Genomic DNA, 21605 nt, shown 5'->3' with positions numbered 1-21605 from the left:
ACTAAGAAGCCAAGTTCGTGACTTACTTCACCCTTGGCATTAAACTTTAATACTCACTACACTTTTTTCTAAAATACAGATCTTTGCATTAATTATGGAAGATTGAAAGCATCACAGGACAGCCAAAAATGACTGTCACACATTTTTGTTAAAAACTTAAAAACCAATTTCTAGTGCCCATTTCTCCAGCCTTTTGTTATCTGCAGTGGGCAAGTTGCTTACAAATAAAGAACAGTTGACAAGATACCTTACTATGGACATAATGCCACTTGCAACTATTAAAAATGCAGCCTTTGGGGATATCAATTTCTTGTACAAAATTATCTGATAGGGCATCTCTGACTCTCTATCGAAACTAGTATGAGGAGGGGATGGACCAAAAAATTAGATACATGTTCCTGGAGGAGCCAAGGTTTAGATTATCAATAGCTGAGCGATATCTCCTGAACACATACAGAAAGTGACTAATGAGCTGAGCTGGGTACTAAACAAAGATATGGTGGTGGTTGATTGTCTGCTCCAAGGTATTTCCCACACAGTTTATGAGAAGACAACAATGTGATAGATACTTATGCATTTCCAGCCCTATTAGGTTTAAGAAGGGGAGTTAAAATAGAGTCCTTCCATGAGTCAGGGAATTGTCCAGTTTCCATGTTAATTTCCAAAATTCAAGGACAATTTCATGAGCTGTTTAAGTGAGGTGGCACAACATGCTGTAATGGATTTTCTCATGATCAGAAGTAGTGTTGTATGCTGCAGACAATGCTGAATCCAGCTCCCACATTAAGAAGGGACAGATGTAAACATAATTATTTGTGGAATTAATATGCCAGCTACCTCTCTAAGGGAACATTCTATAACAACAGAAAGGTTTACTTTGGTTGTCAGGGATAGTTATTTGAGCAAAGTGCTCTGCCATTGTCTGTGCAGTGTTGCTCTTGATGGTCAGGAGACACCCATTTCTCATTATAGCATTAATACAACACCACCCACCTCACCCTAAAATCCTTGTAATGGCTTCCTGCACAGGGGTTGGTTTAGTGGAATGCTTGATGTAGTTCATGAACAGTTGCTTCAGCGTCTTTTTGCTCTCCAAAATTGTATGATGACTTTATGTCCTTGCTACCTGAAAGGCTGTGAGATTTTCATGATATGGCCTGCACTTGTTCTTGTGCAGAACAATTCTGCTTTTGTGTCTCCTGTAGCGTATGAAATTACACAAACTGTAAGTTAATCTTTTGGACAATAATACTTCTGTTGCTTCTCTTGTGGATTTTGATAGAGACCTTAGCGTTTCTAAAGCTACTGTTTGCCCAAGTTGTTGCAGGGTAATTACCGATGTGTGATGGTCATGGTTTTATTTTCTGGCATAAGTTACAATCTGGTAACACTTCGCAGATTCAGAGCACCATATTATAAAAATATATCACCAAGTCATTTGTTACTACTGTAGGTGATTTAAAAATGAAGAAATGTTGTTTTCTGAAAGAGTGAAAAGCATGAATGTAACACTAGGACCAAAAAACCAGTCTTTACAAAGACTTTAAGGTGTTGACGTTAGTACAAAAAGGCATCTGAGACATGGGTACATATGTATTCAACAACATGCCAGAGCATATTATATCCTTGTAGATACTGTATTGGAGCTTAACGCTGAATTAAAAAAACTATATAAAAGAAGCAACTCCTTATACTCCATTGAAGAATATCTTCATAGAAACTCTTAAAATTAATGCTACAGTTGTTTTATAATTAACATTAGCACTGTAATACACTAGTTTTTAGTAATGTTAAGGCATTTAGTTTTATTGAATAAATAAAATGTACACCACTGAATTCTTTCCGCATCCCAGAGAGCTCTCCACGGGATCTATGTTTTATGATGAATGTAATGTCAGGCTACTTCTTTGCATCAAAGTGCACATTACTTAGCTGTGTATACCATATCTAATAATGCATCACACACTATGATTTACATAGTTTAAAAGTTTTCACTGTTCTCATCCATCCTTACATACAGAATTCCACAATGCAACAAGCAACAGTTTTTGCAGCTTTTATTCTCCAGTGCACAACTCCATTTCACCAATCATAATCCTTCATCTGTGTTTGCTGCCTTCTGATATTGATTAATTTTCTCGTTATGTTTCCTGTTCATTCTTATGTAGCAAATTAAGTACCTCACACCCTTGTGCCTCTCTTGTATTGTGTTCTTCAAAGTCCATTGGCACCCATGACACTGCATCAGAAAAAACTGCATCAGACACTATGTTTTCTTTACGTACCCAATATGTGATTTCAAATTTTAACTATTGTGACATCAGCACCCAACTTTGTAAGTGATCGTGCCTTACTCTTACTCATTAACAGCAGTGATGTTGTCTTGTTGTGTATGATGACTATGTTATTTATTCTCCAAAATAGAAGCAAATCTACACCACCCTATACAAATCGACCATTTTTCCTTCTCTTCACATTGTCAAGGCAATGCTTCTAAGCATTATACTCTTTAGATGTGATTCCTACCTTCCCTCTAATTTCAGACATAGCTGTATGACCACACAGCATTTGAAAATTTGATGAAAGTTCTAGATGTCCTAGAATCTCAAGATTTTCCAGTCCCTTCCAATATCTTTAATAATTTCCCTGGAATTTTTTGTCCATCGGTATGGACATTGGAGGCCCAAAATTCCTCAATTTTTCCAGCTCATTATCACAAAAGTAATTGACCACCTAATATATGAGAGTGAATTCCCTCCATGGTAATTATGTATCCCAGGAACTTAACTTCCATTCCAATTCAGTTTTTTTTCCCTGGATACTCTTCTCATGTTTCTTATGATACATAATGATTTTGCTTGCCAATTTCTTTTTCAGCTCTTGGTCTAAATTTCTGGAAAACATTGACTCTGATGCATTTAGGCCAAGCAGTAGAACTCAGTATTGATATCAAACTCTTCAATATATAAATGTGATATGTGGACAGGATCACATTGTAAGGTCCAAGCCACTAAATACTTGAGTACCATTAGATTTCAAGCAATTCTCTACTGCAAAAGAAGGCAATAAGAATGATTACATCGAGCAACAGCCAGGAACACTGCAGACTGTTCAAATGGCTCTGAGCACTATGCGACTTAACTTCTTAGGTCATCAGTCGCCTAGAACTTAGAACTAATTAAACCTAAGGACATCACACACATCCATGCCTGAGGCAGGATTTGAACCTGTGACCATAGCGCTCGCTCGGCTCCAGACTGTAGTGCCTAGAACCGCACGGCCACTCCAGTCGGCTTCAGACTGTTATTCAGAATGTTGGGGATAATGACTGTTTATGTTTGTTGTTGTTGTTGTTATCTTCAGTCCTGAGACTGGTTTGGTGCAGCTCTCCATGCTACTCTATCCTGTGCAAGCTTCTTCATCTCCCAGTACTTACTGCAACCTACATCCATCTGAATCTGCTTAGTGTATTTATCTCTTGGTCTCCCTCTACGATTTTTACCCTCCACGCTGCCCTCCAATGGTAAATTTGTGATCCCTTCATGCCTCAGAATGTGTCCTACCAACCGATCCCTTCTTCTTGTCAATTTGTGCCACATACTCCTCTTCTCCCCAATTCTATTCAATACCTCCTCATTAGTTATGTGATCTACCCATCTAATCTTCAGCATTCTTCTGTAGCACCACATTTCAAAAGCTTCTATTCTCTTCTTGTCCAAACTATTTATCATCCATGTTGCATTTCCATACATGGCTACACTTCATACAAATACTTTCAGAAATGACTTCCTGACACTTAAATCAATACTCGATGTTAACAAATTTCTCTTCTTCAGAAACGCTTTCCTTGCCATTGCCAGTCTACATTTTATATCCTCTCTACTTCGACCATCATCAGTTATTTTGCTCCCCAAATAGCAAAACTCCTTTACCACTTTAAGTGTCTCATTTCCTATTCTAATTCCCTCAGCATCACCCGACTTAATTCGACTACATTCCATTATCCTCGTTTTGCTTTTGTTGATGTTCATCTTATATCCTCCTTTCAAGACACTGTCCATTCCGTTCAACTGCTCTTGCAAGTCCTCTGCTGTCTCTGACAGAATTACAATGTCATCGGCGAACCTCAAAGTTTTTATTTCTTCTCCATGGCTTTTAATACCTACTCTGAATTTTTCTTTTGTTTCCTTTACTGCTTGCTCAATGTACAGATTGAATAACATCAGGGACAAGCTACAATCCTGTCTCACTCCCTTCCCAACCGCTGCTTCCCTTTCATGTCCCTCAACTCTTATAACTGCCATCTGGTTTCTGTACAAATTGTAAATAGCCTTTCGCTCCCTGTATTTTACCCCTGCCATCTTTAGAATTTGAAAGAGAGTATTCCAATCAACTTTGTCAAAAGCTTTCTCTAAGTCTACAAATGCTAGAAACATAGGTTTGCCTTTCCTTAATCTATTTTCTAAGATAAGCCGTAGGGTCAGTATTGCCTCACGTGTTCCAACATTTCTGTGGAATCCAAACTGATCTTCCCCGAGGTCGGCTTCTATCAGTTTTTCCATTCGTCTGTAAAGAATTCGCGTTAGTATTTTGCAGCTGTAACTTATTAAACTGATAGTTTGGTAATTTTCACATCTGTCAACACCTGCTTTCTTTGAGATTGGAATTATTATAATCTTCTTGAAGTCTGAGGGTATTTCGCCTATCTCATACATCTTGCTCACCAGATGGTAGAGTTTTGTCAGGACTGGCTCTCCCAAGGCTATCAGTAGTTCTAATGAAATGTTATCTACTCCCGGGGCCTTGTTTCGACTCAGGTCTTTCAGTGCTCTGTCAAACTCGTCACGCAGTATCATATCTCCCATTTCATCTTCATCTACATCCTCTTCCATTTCCATAATATTGTCCTCAAGTACATCGCCCTTGTATAGTCCCTCTATATACTCCTTCCACCTTTCTGCTTTCCCTTCTTTGCTTAGAACTGTGTTTCCATCTGAGCTCCTGATGTTCATACAAGTGGTTCTCTTTTCTCCAAAGGTCTCTTTAATTTTCCTGTAGGCAGTATCTATCTTACCCCTAGTGAGATAAGCTTCTACATCCTTACATTTGTCCTCTAGCCATCCCTGCTTAGCCATTTTGCACTTCCTGTTGATCTCATTTTTGAGACCTTTGTATTCCTTTTTGCCTGCTTCATTTACCGCATTTTTGTATTTTCTCCTTTCATCAATTAAATTCAATATTTCTTCTGTTACCCAATGATTTCTACTAGCCCTTGTCTTTTTACCTACTTGATCTTCCGCTGCCATCACTATTTCATCCCTCAGAGCTACCTATTCTTTTTCTACTGTACTTCTTTCCCCCATTCCTGTCAATTGTTCCCTTATGCTCTCCCTGAAATTCTGTACAACCTCTGGTTCTTTCAGTTTATCCAGGTCCCATCTTTTTAAATTCCCACCTTTTTGCAGTTTCTTCAGTTTTAATCTATAGGTCATAGCCAATAGATTGTGGTCAGAGCCCACATCTGCCCCTGGAAATGTCTTACAATTTAAAACCTGGTTCCTAAATCTCTGTCTTACCATCTGATACCTTCTAGTATCTCCAGGATTCTTCCATGTATACAACCTTCTTTTATGATTCTTGAACCAAGTATTAGGTATGATTAAGTTAACGATCTGTGCAAATTTCTATCAGACGGTTTCCTCTTTGATTTCTCTCCCCCAATCCTTATTCACCTACTACGTTTCCTTCTCTCCCTTTTCCTACTCTCGAATTCCAGTCACCCATGACTATTAAATTTTCGTCTCCCTTCACTACCGGAATAATTTCTTTTATCTCATCATACATTTCATCAATTTCTTCATCATCTGCAGAGCCAGTTGGCATATAAACTTGAACTACTGTAGTAGGCATGGGCTTCGTGTCTATCTTGGCCACAATAATGCGTTCACTATGCTGTTTGTAGTAGCTTACCCGCACTCCTATTTTTTTATTCATTATTAAACCTACTCCTGCATTACCACTATCTGATTTTGTATTTATAACCCTGTGTTCACCTGACCAAAAGTCTTGTTCCTCCTGCCACTGAACTTCACTAATTCCCACTATATCTAACTTCAACCTATCCATTTCCCTTTTTAAGTTTTCTAACCTACCTGCCCGATTAAGGGATCTGACATTCCACGCTCTGATCCGTAGAACGCCAGTTTTCTTTCTCCTGATAATTACGTCCTCTTGAGTAGTCCCCGCCCGGAGATCCGAATGGGGGACTATTTTACCTCCAGAATATTTTACCCAAGAGGATGCCATCATGATTTAACCATACAGTAAAGTTGCATGCCCTCGGGAAAAATTATGGCTGTAGTTTCCCCTTTCTTTCAGCCGTTCGCAGTACCAGCACAGCAAGGCCATTTTGGTTAGTGTTACAAGGCCAGATCAGTCAATCATCCAGACTGTTGCCCCTGCAACTACTGAAAAGGCTGCTGCCCCTCTTCAGGAACCACACGTTTGGCTGGCCTCTCAACAAATACCCCTCCGTTGTGGTTGCACCTACGGTACGGCCATCTGTATCATTGAGGCATGCAAGCTTACCCACCAACGGCAAGGTCCATGGTTCATGGGGGTAGGGACTGTTTATAGCCATGATGTATTATTATGCCTCATCCAAACAAAGGAAAACCTAGACACCTAAGCAAGAGACATAACGTACATAAACATAATACCCGCTGGAAAGAAGACATAAATCTACCAACCTACCAACTGTCCAAAACAAGAGACAGTGTTCCAGTGATCGCTGTGAGGATGTTCAACAAACTATCTGTTGAATTGCAGACCCTTCCACTGGACAACTTCAAGAAACAAATTGCTGAAGGCCTAAAACAATGCCCACTATATTCGGTCCAAGATTTCTTTGACTGTGAAGAAAACGAATGGACACAGTGAACATGACATAGTCTATATACATTACCTGTGTAAAGTTTAGATATTATTCTGTAATTCATTATATTATAAATCACTTGATTGTAACTTTGATGCAGTCTGTTCAGCCATGGCTGGTGAATGACGAAGAGCTGGTAATAAATGGTATTACACTTAGGTTTTCCTTGTTTCTAATACCAAGTGCATTTTGCCATTATCTTTTGTTCACCCTCTGTGTGATCTTTAGATCCAACATGCATTGCGACTCTCACTGCACTGTCACTCTTTTCATGCATGGTATAGTGTAATAAGTCATAAAAAGCAAGGTGTGGTCTCATTGTTTCATCAACATCCCAATTAACAAATTTTTCAATTTTTTTAAATTACTGCACAGCTCTGTTAACTTTTCTGTTCATTTCTGGAGCCCTAAGAAATTACAAACGTTTAAAAAGTTGTACCTGTTAAGTAATACTTACCACATAGCAAAATGATTATACAGGTAAGATAAAACAGGAGTTGGTAAAAATGTGAGATAGCGAATAATAAAACACTAGTGTTATTGTACAGTAAACTTACACAGTATAATGCTTGTTTCTGGAAAATATGCTGAAGATCTGTTTAAAGATTTTCTCACCTCCTTTTGTCTTCCTGAGCTAAACATCCCTGCCATTAATGAGAGATACAGACTCAGTTTTTTTAGACAGATAAACAGGATAGCATGAAGAATGTAATTGATAGGCATGGGTTTCAAGTGTGTGTGTGTGTGTGTGTGTGTGTGTGTGTGTGTGTGTTTCTTTTTGTGACTGGTCCTCATATGTAAATGAGGAGGTAACATTAATTTTGTCACTATTTGCGAACTTGTGTTTTGTACTATGCTGACATGTTTATCATCACTTAAAAATGATCTCGATTTGTTCTCTGATTCCTGCTATGCTGCCTTCACAAAATTTCTCAACTTGTATATTTATAAATCAGATGTATTCTTTCCGCACCATTGGCTACTGTTTAAAATTAAATACACTCTTTCCCACACCCTTCTTAATTCCAATGCATCTGTCACTGAAATCTTATTCCACCTTATTCTCCACTAGCCATTTGGCTCCTAATATATGACTCATCTTCAGATCAGTTCAGGTACAACCAATGTTACCACATCATAAGCATCTTCCACTACCCTCATTCTTAATGATATTTGCTTGTGGATTGGTTTACTACTGACAGTATCCGTACCTGAAGCGATGAAACTGACACAAGGAAACATAGAATTTTTCCGTAATTTTCTAACAGTTAATCATAAAATTCTTCCTCAGTTGAGCAATGGTCTTATTGTCAATCATTCAATATCCACTTTTAACTTGGACATTGTTTCTTTCACACCTATTTGGTTTCTATGTAGCATTTCACTTTTTATCATCTTTATACTCTTGACAGGTCCCATCTAAAACAATTGCTCATATATCCATGCATCACCTCTTCTTTCTTTAATTATGTGGTGAAATTGACCATCCATACATTTTCTTTATCTCATCGCTTCTTTACTTACGTGGTTCTCCTTGCCTCTCATAACTGTGAGCCTGAAGCAACTTTTGTAGTCCCTCACAAGCTTCCTTCAAGGAGCTGAGCCAAATAAGTACTTTCTTTCCACAGTCATTCCATAAATTCATGAAGGTAACTGAAGAAACTTTAGTACATCTCATCTATCTTTCTTGTAAACAACACTGCTTAAAAGCCATCTTCAAATTCAGTATATCTTTTGACACTTTTTCGGTTTAAGTTCTTTCCAGAAATCTGCTTCTCTCCTTAATCATTCAAAACGAAGTTAATCTTCCATTTCTCTGACTAGCAGCATAGAAAAACTTTCAAACATTTTCTGCATAGATGCAATCAGATGGACATTTGACATGAATTAAAATTTTTATGGTGAACTTGAATTTAAATTTTTTATGGTGAACAGAATTTTCAAAGAAGTTTTGGGCCTGCTGCCAATTGTCTTTAACTAAATACACAATTTTTCAACTGGACACCGTCAGTCATCTTCAGATGATCCATCAAAGACTGAAGAAGGCTTTCCCCATTCCACAATTTATTCTGCACAAGCTTAAATATATTGGTGGCAGACTGACCACATTACTTGGTGAGCAGTGGAATTGTGGAACTCAGCTACCCTGATTGTTGCCATCCCTGTACTCTGTCTCCCTAGTCTTGAACAAATCATGGGAAGTAGTTTCTGGTGAATAAATTCATCCCAAGAACTTACTGAACTGACTGTGTAACTCTTCCGCTGATCTAACTTCATAAGGATCAGAGCATGACACTCAATACTCAGTAGTTGATCGGCTTTTGCGCATGCTCTCTTTTGAGCGTGAATTAAACCTGTCACAATTTTCTAAAATAAATATGACTGGCTTATGAGTTCGCCGACTGCAAAATGTTTGTCATCACTCCACCTTAAATCCCTCTGGACAGACACTCCTAGGAATTTGAAGGTTGGGGCTCATTCTAGTGACTAAACACTGATGATGGTGTAGTTAAATGATATTGGATTTTTCATCTTCTTAACTGCAGTACATTATATTTATTCTCATTTAGAATCACCTGCCAATTTTTACACTATCCGTTGACCATCTGGAAGCCTCTAACATCTTACTAAATGCCATCCCCTCCCTCTCTGTAAGTGCATCATCTGCAAACACTGTCACAGGCTTCTGTTATTATCTGAACTCATCTGTGGATGGCCAGTATTTGGTCATAAAATTTAGTCACAAATTTATTTAATAGTGTGTAAGCAGAGTCATTCCACGTCATTATTGTTTCACTTAAACTAAGCATATCTTAAAACAAATATAGTTTCAGTATAATAAAGGAAGTCAGTAGTGTTAGCTATTCAAAATGAAGAAATTAAAAATTAAGAACTTAACTTCAAACAGAAGAAATATTGAATTTAATTGATGAAAGGAGAAAATATAAAAATGCAGTAAATGAAGCAGGCAAAAAGGAATACAAACGTGTCAAAAATGATATTGACAGGAAGTGCAAAATGGCTAAGCAGGGATGGCTAGAGGACAAATGTAAGGATGTAGAGGCTTATCTCACTAGGGGTAAAATGGATACTGCCTACAGGAAAATTAAAGAGACCTTTGGAGAAAGGAGAACCACTTGCATGAATATCAAGAGCTTTGATGGAAACCCAGTTCTAAGCAAAGAAGGATAGGCAGAAAGGTGGAAGGAGTATGTAGAGGGCCTATACAAGGGCGATGTACTTGAGGACAATATTATGGAAATGGAAGAGGATGTGGATGAAGACGAAATGGGAGATATGATACTGCGTGAAGAGTTTGACAGAGCACTGAAAGACCTGAGTCGAAACAAGGCCCCCGGAGTAGACAACATTCCATTAGAACTACTGACAACCTTGGGAGAGCCGGTCCTGACAAAACTCTACCATCTGGTGAGCAAGATGTATGAGATAGGCGAAATACCCTCAGACTTCAAGAAGAATATAATAATTCCAATCTCAAAGAAAGCAGGTGTTGACAGATGTGAAAATTACCGAACTATCAGTTTAATAAGTCACAGCTGCAAAATAATAACGCGAATTCTTTACAGACGAATGGAAAAACTGATAGAAGCCGACCTCGGGGAAGATCAGTTTGGATTCCGTAGAAATGTTGGAACACGTGAGGCAATACTGACCCTACGACTTATCTTATAAGAAAGATTAAGGAAAGGCAAACCTATGTTTCTAGCATTTGTAGACTTAGAGAAAGCTTTTGACAATGTTGATTGGAATACTCTCTTTCAAATTCTGAAAGTGGCAGGGGTAAAATACAGAGAGCGAAAGGCTATTTACAATTTGTACAGAAACCAGATGGCAGTTATGAGTCGAGGGGTATGAAAGGGAAGCAGCGGTTGGGAAGGGAGTGAGACAGGGTTGTGGCCTATCCCCGATGTTATTCAATCTGTATATTGAGCAAGCAATAAAGGAAACAAAAGAAAAGTTTGGAGTAGGTATTAAAATCCATGGAGAAGAAATAAAAACTTTGAGGTTCGCCGATGACATTGTAATTCTGTCAGAGACAGCAGAGGACTTGGAAGAGCAGTTGAACGGAATGGACAGTGTCTTGAAAGGAGGGTATAAGATGAACATCAACAAAAGCAAAACGAGGATAATGGAATGTAGTTGAATTAAGTCGGGTGATGCTGAGGGAATTGGATTGGGAAATGACACACTTAAAGTAGTAAAGGAGTTTTACTATTTGGGGAGCAAAATAACTGATGATGGTCGAAGTAGAGAGGATATAAAATGTAGACTGGCAATGGCAAGGAAAGTGTTTCTTATGAAGAGAAATTTGTTAACATCGAGTATTGATTTAAGTGTCAGGAAGTCGTTTCTGAAAGTATTTGTATGGAGTGTAGCCATGTATGGTGTGAAACGTGGACGATAAATAGCTTAGACAAGAAGAGAATAGAAGCTTTCGAAATGTGGTGCTACAGAAGAATGCTGAAGATTAGATGGGTGGATCACATAACTAATGAGGAGGTATTGAATAGAATTGGGGATAAGAGGAGCTTGTGGCACAACTTGACTAGAAGAAGGGATCGGTTGGTAGGACATGTTCTGAGACATCGAGGGATCACCAATTTAGTATTGGAGGGCAACGTGGTGGGTAAAAATCGTAGAGGGAGACCAAGAGATGAATACACTAAGCAGATTCAGAAGGATGTAGGTTGCAGTAGGTACTGGGAGATGAAGAAGCTTGCACAGGATAGAGTAGTATGGAGAGCTGCATCAAACCAGTCTCAGGACTGAAGACCACAACAACAACAACAACTTCAAATTTTCTGGTAGAAGCAGCAAATGACCACAAAGTTACTCTTACCTGAAAAGTAAGTGAAAGAATGATGCCAATATACAACATTATTTGCAGACTTCATTACTATGATATTTTGATTTCCACTGCTGACAACATTGTTGAGCTAGCAGTCGTTGCATTGTAGCTGCCCGGTACATGTGTGTTGCTGCAAATGAATCATGTAAACATGAACATCTTCAAAATGCAATTTCATGAAACATTGTTACTTTCGTGTGTCATTTCTACCATAGCATCTGATCGGTATGTGGGCAAATTTTCAGTGTTCACGTGCAGAAGATTTTAATGCCTGGTAGAGAAGATATCATCAGAGTTATGAATATGAAAGTATTTATGTTCTTTTACCACTCTTAATGGGTAAGTGTAGACATGAGTTTTTCCTTGCGCACATCTATAGCAAAGTACCTTTCAAATTGTTTAAGTTTCATTGGCCTTCTTGCATAATTAATAAAAAAACTGGTATGTCAATTTTTGTGTTCACTTATTAATATTTCACGGAAATGATAGTGTTCCATACATTACCTAACTGTTAGCCACTATCTGCCATGCATATTTCCATGGCTTATTTAATAATGGAGCCCCAAAATTATGTTGACAGGCCACAATTATTGTTTTGTTATACTCCATTGAATATCCAATGGACATACTGTGTTCAGCAGTAGCAGATTTGATTGCATAAGGTGAATGCAGTGTTGATATTTAGAACAGCATTCTTTTGTTGTGTGTGTGACATCCCGCTTTCCAGTTTCTTTGTCACATTCGATTCTGAATAATCTTGAAGTCTTATTTCTTGTGGAACTGAAAGAATATACTGAGGACAGACATCAGGAAGGAGATATTCAAATAATGTAAACTGGACACAAAATAAGTTTTGAAGCTTGTTTATCTCAATATATTTGTGCTATATTGTAGTTGGTGGCTAGTTCTGGTTTCACAGTTCACAGGTAATTGAAAGCATCTCTCCTTCTTTGTAGTCCGATAGAGGAGGAAAATCATCCAACTTCCAAGCAACAACACGGATTTAGTTAAAGTTCACATAGGCAAAATAAATGTATATTGACAGAAATATGATTGGAAAAGTGCACATGAAATAATACAATAATCACATAATTAATAACCCTGCCTTGTGAATATTGGTAGTGGAATATTAGCACACTGAAGTCACAAGTATACAGTTTTACCTGAGATGTTCAGGAAAATGGTTTTACTTTGCTTCATACTCATTACAATGTACTTATTGCACATATTATGTTGAGGCACTAAATGTCACTTTAACTAACCCAAAAGTGTGAGCTTTAGGTTAAAAATATACAGATTTTCACAGGGCTCAACATATTGATGTTATCTTAGTAAGTGCCAGTCACAAACTTTTAATGCAAACTGATTTATATAATTTATCCATATACTAGCTTAACACGATCTGACATAGAGATGTTAATGGTGTATGGGTCGGATGTGGACTTTTGTGCCATCTGGCATATGGATGTTTACTGCACGTTGGCTGACCGCAAACTGTCAGTTTTGGGAGGGGAGTGGCTATATGAAAACAGGCATAAGAAGATGATGTGAACTCTGAAATTACATAATGCTTTGAAATTGAAATTGTGTTGCGTTACATTCTAATATTTGCCATAAACTCCAAGTTTTCACTATTGACTAGATTGTGTATTGGTTTGGTGCATAAGTTCGTAGCTTTTCTCCTTAAGTTTAATAAACTCAACAGGTACGCATAACAGAGACTTTAGTCATCAATAATATATTCTCCTTCACTATTTACATCAGTCTGCCAACTCTAGGGTAAGTTTTCGATTCTGTGACAATAGATCATATGGTTTTGATATGATGAACTTGTCAAGCCATGTGTGGAGTGCATTTTCATGCAGAAAGGAACTTCCTTGAAGGTTATTCAATAGAGAGCAGTAAAGATGCAAGTCTGAGGGCACAAGAGCAGGCAAATAAGGTGGGAAGGAATGACTTCCCAACCCAACTCCTGTGTAGTGGTTTTTTGTCAGCTAGCAGAATATGGGCAGGCATTATTGTGAAGTAGCATCACTTCATCTATTCCTTCTAGTTGTTGTTTTAGACTGCATCTGCAAGATGGTGGAATGATCATGATTCACCACATCTGCCAGTTCTTGAGTACACTGATGTGGATCACTGTGGATTAATGCGTTTAAACGGTCTTCATCAAACGCTGAAGATCTTTCTGAATGTGGAGGGTCACTAATGTCAAGAGATCCTCCTTAAAACGAGAAAACCATTTTCTTGTCATGCTCTCTCCTTTGGAATTATCCTCATATACACTGCAAATGTTTCTGGCTGGCTCCACTGTTGTCACCCCTGCAAATGTTTCTGGCTGCCTCTGCTGCTGTCACCCAACTACTGAACTCGAAAAGATGAAAATGTCAGAAATGTTCAGATTTCTCCAGCTCCATTCACTGCCTCCAAATGACAAAATGACAATATGTTAATTCAAATAGCAATAATGAACTACAAATAAAAAAAATGACAGTTATAAATAAACCCATAGCAACCAGAATACCGTCATGGAAAACAAAAATGCTATAAACTTATGCACCAAACTAATAAAATTTTTCAGGTCAGCAATTCACAACAGTACATGAACCATTATTATAAGGTGGTTTTAGGAATCTCCTATTTACAAATATAGTATCCAGCTTGAAAAACGTTTTATAATTCTAAATTATTATAAATCTTAATTATCAACTGAATTAATTAATGAGAGGTTTTGACTGATTTACAAAAAATCCCACAATGAAATTATATCAGAGTTCAGAATCTTGCAGTCTTTAGAACAAAACAGGTGACTGAAATTTGGAGGATTTGATCTTTTAATATCAGAGGATTTCAGATGTGTTCTTGGAAAGTCAGGGATGCTTACTTTTGAGTGATTGGTAACAATAACGCCCCTCCTGCTTCTTATGTCATGTGTTTTTTTACTATTGCCTGATGTCATAATTATAATGATCTGTATCTTTTAAATGTCAAAGCTTTCAGCAACACTAATTGCATTATTTTAATAAGGAACATAACTATAAACAATTGAGGTATAAGTTTACATGAGATTTTGCACAGATAATAATTTACATAATCCTGTACAGATGATATACAGGGTGTCTCATTTATCTTGACCAACCTAAAAAACTGTTTGTCTATATGCAAATTACAAAATGTTTCAAGCAAATGTTCTTTAACCGTCATGGGGATATCAATGAGCATGATTGCCTTTGTTTTTTACAAATATATGAACAGCAGTAAGACATTTTTAAATGGCACCCTGTATTTTTTATTCGGTAATTCATTCCCTCTCCTAAAGACCTATTCAAAAATGTATCACAGTGTGCCATTCACTGAAACACAATGTTATTAATTACATAACACAACACTTACTTTGATCCCGGGATCACAAACTCACCCACTTGCTGGAGTTGTCAGAAAACAAATGAAAACCAAGTAAAAACGTAACACAAAATTGACTTTGACTGTCTTGTACCATTACTCAGGAGTAGAACATTCAAAAGTGCTCAGAGTGGTGACCCTGGACACCAATACACTGGTGCACTCATTGAATGAAAGAATTATTTATTGCTTGCAGTGTTTTCTGCTGAAGAGAATTACAAGAAAGCACAATACGTTCCTGCATGTCCTCTGGAATTGTTGGAATATCGTGATAGACAACGTCTTTAATGCAGCCCCAAAGAAAAAAGTCCAGAGGATTTAAATCAGGAGACCTAGCAGGCCAAGTAACTGTTCCTCCTTGGCCAATCCATGTGGCAGGATACCTTCGGTTCAGAACACGAAGTGCATGCAAGGCATTATGTGCTGGACATCCATCATGTTGATACCACATAAGCATTCTGGTTCTTAGTGGCGCTTCATCCAGAAGAGGAGGAAAAATTCGTCTGAGGATGTTGGCATACGCTGTGCCTTTTAGACTACCATTGATGAAATAAAGGCCAATAATTGTAGTACCAAGCATCCCACACCAGACTTAAACCTCCACTGACGCTGATGTTCCACCTGTCTAAGCCATCGTGGGTTGTTGCTGGACCAATACTGCATGTTCCTTGTATTTACCTGTTCTTTGTTTGAGAAGGAACGTTCATCGGTAAATAGAACATCAGAGAAGACGTTCGGGTTGGCGAGGATTTGCTGCTATGCCCACTGACAGAACTGTACAAGATTCTGGAAATCATTCCCATGCAGTTCTTGATGTAGGTGTACATGGTAAGGATGGAACCAGTGACGTGTAAGAATATGATGTACACTGGTTTTAGGAATGCCAATCTCGTGTTCAAGCTGTTGTGTGCTCATATGCGTTTTCATAGCAACGGAAGTGAGAACAGTAACTATGGCAGCTTCGTCTGTGCGAGTACTATGACAATTGCGTTGTTATTGGTTGAAACTTCCTGTTTCTGGAAGCATCCCAACAAGATGAGAAAACATCCATCGGGAAGGTGGGTTCTTGTCAGGATACCGCTCTCTGTACAGTTCTGTTGCCTACGTAGCATTTCACCTACCTTAAACAACAACAACAACAACAACAACAAAAACAATAAAAGAAACATTGTGTCAATGCATTTTGTAGGAAGGACAGCCTTTACTGTATGCCTGCTCTACACAACAGTATTTAAAAGGACTAAATTACTGTACTAAATGTACCTGTACATAAGAAAACAGTATTGCAATTACTGTTCTGCTAACTTACATTCCCCGTAGATGAGTAGCATTTCTACCTTCTCTTCATTAGTGTACATTCTACTCACATAACTCTTCAACTGATGATGGTTGATGGAATGACGGGTGTGCATTCTACTTATGTTTACATTTGTCCTCTGTCAATGTCAGCACTTGAATGTGTTCCATTACCCCGAGTACCTGCACTAAGCGCTAGGAGCATCAACGTGTTATGTAATTAACAATGTTGTGTTTCAGTGAATGGTGCACTGTGATACATTTTTGAATAGGTCTGTAGGAGAGGAAGTGAATAACCGAATAAAAAATACAGGGTGCCATTTAAAAAAGTCATACCACTGTTCATATCTTTGTAAAAAACAAAGCTACAATGAAGGCATTCATGCTCATTGATGTTCCCTTGATGGCTAAAGAACATTTACTTGAAACATTTTGTAATTTGCATCTGGACAAACAGTTATTTAGGGTGGTTAAGATAAAGGGGACACCTTGTATATAGCATGAAAAAGTGAAAGAATTTTAGTTACTCTAGGGACCAGAGAACACGGCATATGGGTCAAATCCCAGCTCACTACACCTAGCTTTTGTAAGTCATACCACATTGGCAAGGTATTTTGGGAGGTATGTAGATGGTATTTTCGAAGTGTAGCCTCATGGACAAAATAGATTAATAGAGTTTTTATATCACCTCAACTGCACTCATAAGAGCATTTAATTCACTATGGAAATAGAGAAAAATGGTTGTCTGCTTTTCCTGGAGGTTTTAGGTAGGCAGAAGAATGATGGATCTGGGCAGTTCAATTTATGGTAAGCCCAATCATATCAATTTGTGTTTGAAAACATTGAGCGGTCTTCACACATTACAAACTATGAGTGTGCTTAAAACTCTAACATACAGAGCTTACATAGGCTTAAATCCAGATAATCTGCTTAAAGAGATCACCCACATAAAGAGAAAAGCCAACAGATTAACAGAGCACCATCAGTTAAAGGCAAAAAGCCATGAAGTAGATGAAGAAACGCCCTACCTGTTCTTCCCTTTGTTGGCAATATTACATTCAAGATAGCCAGAATCATCCAGGGATTTCAGTTTAACCCTTTCAGACCTGATTTTTTATTTACTTGTAAAAAAAAGTCTGACATCGTTTTTGCATTCAGGTGAGTCTCCTGACAACATTTTTCTAAGAAAAAATTTCGTATGATCTCTACTTTTCTAGATATTTAATGTACACAAATGTGTCCATCAGGTCTCGAGCTTCATGTCATACATTAAGGAGGTTAACAGTACGGATCAATTATGCCACTCTTTATTTCACTTTAAAACAGAGGAAACAATAAAAATAATTCCATATTACATTCTTGTTTAAACAACAATGGTCAACACCTGAGTTTAAGGTTTAGTATGAAACTGCAAAAAACAATTTCTGTCCTTTTGGAGACACAAATGTACTTTACATTTTCTGCACTGAATTCTTGAACGCCCTGTACATTTTGGAAATTTGCAGCGACTTGGAGCTCCTACATCATGCAAAGGCAGATGGTCAATGGAATCAAACTGTATCTCTGTAGCTGGTCGTAATTCTCCTCTTTTTCTTGGTATGACTCTCATGTCTGAAACCAGTCCTTCATCATACGGACGCCCCCTCTTCTTTCCAGTCACTTTCTTTTGGCACAGTATCAATCCATCTGCTACCCTGATACGAAAGGAAAGAAGATCCATTTGCTTCTTCTTTGGGATAGACAGGTTGTCTGCATCTCGTCTGTACTCCAACCAACTTTGCACGATGGCAAAGTTAACAGCGTGAAAAATCATACGCAAAGGCCATTTTCGAGATCTGATGAAAACTCTGTAGTAGCTTATCAATTGATCAAATAGATCCACACCACCCATTGCATGATAATATCTTCTCACTATTTCAGGTCTTTCTACTTTCACATATTTATGGTGCTTTTTGTCCCAACGCTCGACTTCATCCACTGAGCCTTTACCAACAAAGTTAGAACACAATACAACTGGCCTATTGTCTAACCACTTACACATGGTAATGTCATCAGCACTAGTGATTTCTTCACAGTAACCTCTGGTTTGTTTCATTATTGTTTTATCATCTGAGAAAGGCAAGTTCTTTCCAAACTTGTTTTGACGGACAGTAGCTGCTGCATTGATGCCTTGAGATTTCAGAACTTGAAACAGATGATAAGATGAAAAGAAGTTGTCAAAGTATAGTTTATGATCTTTACCTTTTGAGAGTGGAATAGAAAATCCTAAAACAATAGCAGGACCTAATCCAAATTTTTTGCAGCATGTGGTATTTAGTTCAGTTGTAGCACCTTGATACAAAAGGAAATCATGCACTATTCCACTCTTTCCACACAACATGAAGACTTTGATTCCCCATGGACTTGGTTTCCCCTTGACATACTGCTTTGCAGAAAACTTCCCAGTGAAAGGAATAATTCCTTCGTCCACACAAACATTCTCTTCTATAGGAAGTTCACTGCAGCGTTTTCGAATGGCTGTGTAAACTGGCCTGACTTTGTAAAATTTGTCTTTATTTTCAGGTGGCTTCTCCAGGTTGTTCACCACGTGTAAATTTGTTCGTAATTCTAAAAATCTGTCTCGTGACATGTTTTCCCAAAACACATTTACCTTCAGGCTTGTATCCCAATACATTCGTAATCTGGGAAATTTCAAAGCGCCAGTCAGTATATGCAAACCAAATAGCACCTCTAATTCTTGAGTTGTTGTCTGCTTGAATGAGGATTTGCCTTGTTGTAATGCATAAATATTAGTATGTGCTGCCATGTAAGTGAACAAATCATCTGGTATATATCTTTTGAACTATTGTATTGGAGAACACAAGACAGATTCTTCAAAATTTGGAGCTTTGTATGTTTCTGTCATGGTACTTAGAGGCTTGCGTTTCCATTTTATGGATTCTTTAGGTGTCACCATTATGTTGTCACACACGTTATTCAATTCTGGGTTGTTTTCATTGCATAAAAAGTTCATTTCAGCATCCATCACGTCTCCGTCATCTTCATCCTCAGATATGGTGTTTCTAAGCAAATCAACGCCCACTTTATCTGCTCCAACACGTTTCACTATCTGTGGAGCTTGCCTTTCAATAAGTGGTATACTGTCATCCTCATCTCCACTCAAACTAAAGTCAGAAACGTCACCATTTTCAATTATGTCCATAATCAAATCCCAATCTTTCTCCACAGAAAGAAATTCCTTATCCATATTTGTAAGTCAAAAGCCAGAAATCTAAAATAAAATCCTGTGTACTGGTCAGTTACTCTCCTCCTTGCTGCTGGTACTGAATTTACCGAAAAAAATACTACACATAACTACCATCACCATGCAAACACATCTGAGACAAATTTTAGGTTACGTTTCCAATTTTCTCCGTTAAAGACCTGTTGTACACAAATGTGTACATTAAATTTACCTGATACATAAAACAAATATGAACTGAATGAAATTGCTGAAAATTCCACTGAAAGAATGTATAACATTTCCAAAAGAAGGAAACCACACAAAACATTCATTAACAAAACCCACAATGTGACTATTACAGCAATAAAGTCAACGAATAATGGCTTCCCACAGAGAGACAACACCAGAGAGTATATTTTACTATGTAGTTCACAGACTGCTCACAAGAGAGCAGCAGCTGTTGGAGCATGGCTAAACTAAACCTACAAAAATTTGCACAATGAGTTTTGATGCACCTGACATTTCTTGCCAGCGAAATATTAGTGAACAAACTTTATGTACACAATTGTGTCCACCAAGTCTGAAAGGGTTAAAGTGGTTTTCCACTCACCACTTAAAATTTCAGACCCCTTGGGATTAGTGAAGAACGATTTGTTATTGTGAAAGGCTGGACTCTTACAAAGTACTGTTACACAGAAAAGTAGTATACTTGGCAAAACCAGAAAAATTTCCAAGTTCCTCCTTGGCAATGCTAGAAGCAGAGCAACACAAGTCAATAGCCAGCCCAAATGCCAGTGAGAAAGAATCGCTGATGAATTAGTAGTGAAGATGGAAGCTGTTGCAACACCATTAAGAGCTAAGCACCCAATCTAGCAGTGAAAATGACCTCATGGTGATGGAGAGATATTGTGATACTGGTGACAATGCAGTGTGTTGCCAGAAAGCTTAAGTCGAATGTAAGAGTAACTATTTAGTTTACTGAAACAGCAGAAAGTGCATTTGAATGGTGAAGTAGTAAATCCTAAAAAGACCAAGAGAGCTGACCAAATAGAAAATCCAGAACAAATGATGTCATTGGCACTCCACCATAGCAGAGCATACAAACTCATCCTGTATTAAATACTACTTTTGTTCTGGTGGAGCTCTGTTCAGTTTGCAGACAGTCTGTTGAGAGGGCACCCCTATGTTGGTCGACCCTCTTCTTGTCTAGTTACCTTTGGTCTTGTGTGGAGTAGCATGTCCTTCCTGTAGGAGAGCTGTGACCACCACCATCTGGCATATGACGGAGATCTTAAACAGCAGGATCTGGGAGCATATCATCATTTGTCATCATGTGGAGCCAATGTGACCAGCCTTGTGACATCACTGCTGCTGAGCCAACATGCCTCTGATTACAGGACGAGTGCTGATTAGCACTTTCCACAGCGGTACACTACCACCATTCCTGCCCATACTGGCTGCCTGAATGCTGAACCATCAACTATTGTATTTTGTGGGCAATAAATGTTTAATGTTGTAAAACCATTTTAATAACACCTTCTTGCATCAAACAGACATCTACCCTCTGTTATCAGCTTACCAATGTCTCTTGGGTGTTCAATCATCAGCCTCGATGTGACCTCAGTACACCAGTCACTGTAGCATCCTATCATTTGGATGCTGCAATACCTTGTCAAAGTGCTGTGGCTTACACACTGTGCACTGTGGAAGACTGCTGTACTGAAAATCAGTGCTATACTTACCTTATGTTATTGCTGATCATTGTACCTCCACCGGACATTCAATGGAGTATGATAAAACAATAATTTTGGTCACAGTAACATCATTTAGGGTCTCCAATATTAAAGAGTTCTAGGAAATATGTGTGACAGAAAATCTGA

The sequence above is a fragment of the Schistocerca americana genome, chromosome 4 (genome assembly GCF_021461395.2).
Source record: "Schistocerca americana isolate TAMUIC-IGC-003095 chromosome 4, iqSchAmer2.1, whole genome shotgun sequence".
NCBI classification, from domain to species: domain Eukaryota; kingdom Metazoa; phylum Arthropoda; class Insecta; order Orthoptera; family Acrididae; genus Schistocerca; species Schistocerca americana.
The sequence above is the reverse complement of the archived record's forward strand: the minus strand, read 5'-3'. Positions refer to the sequence as shown.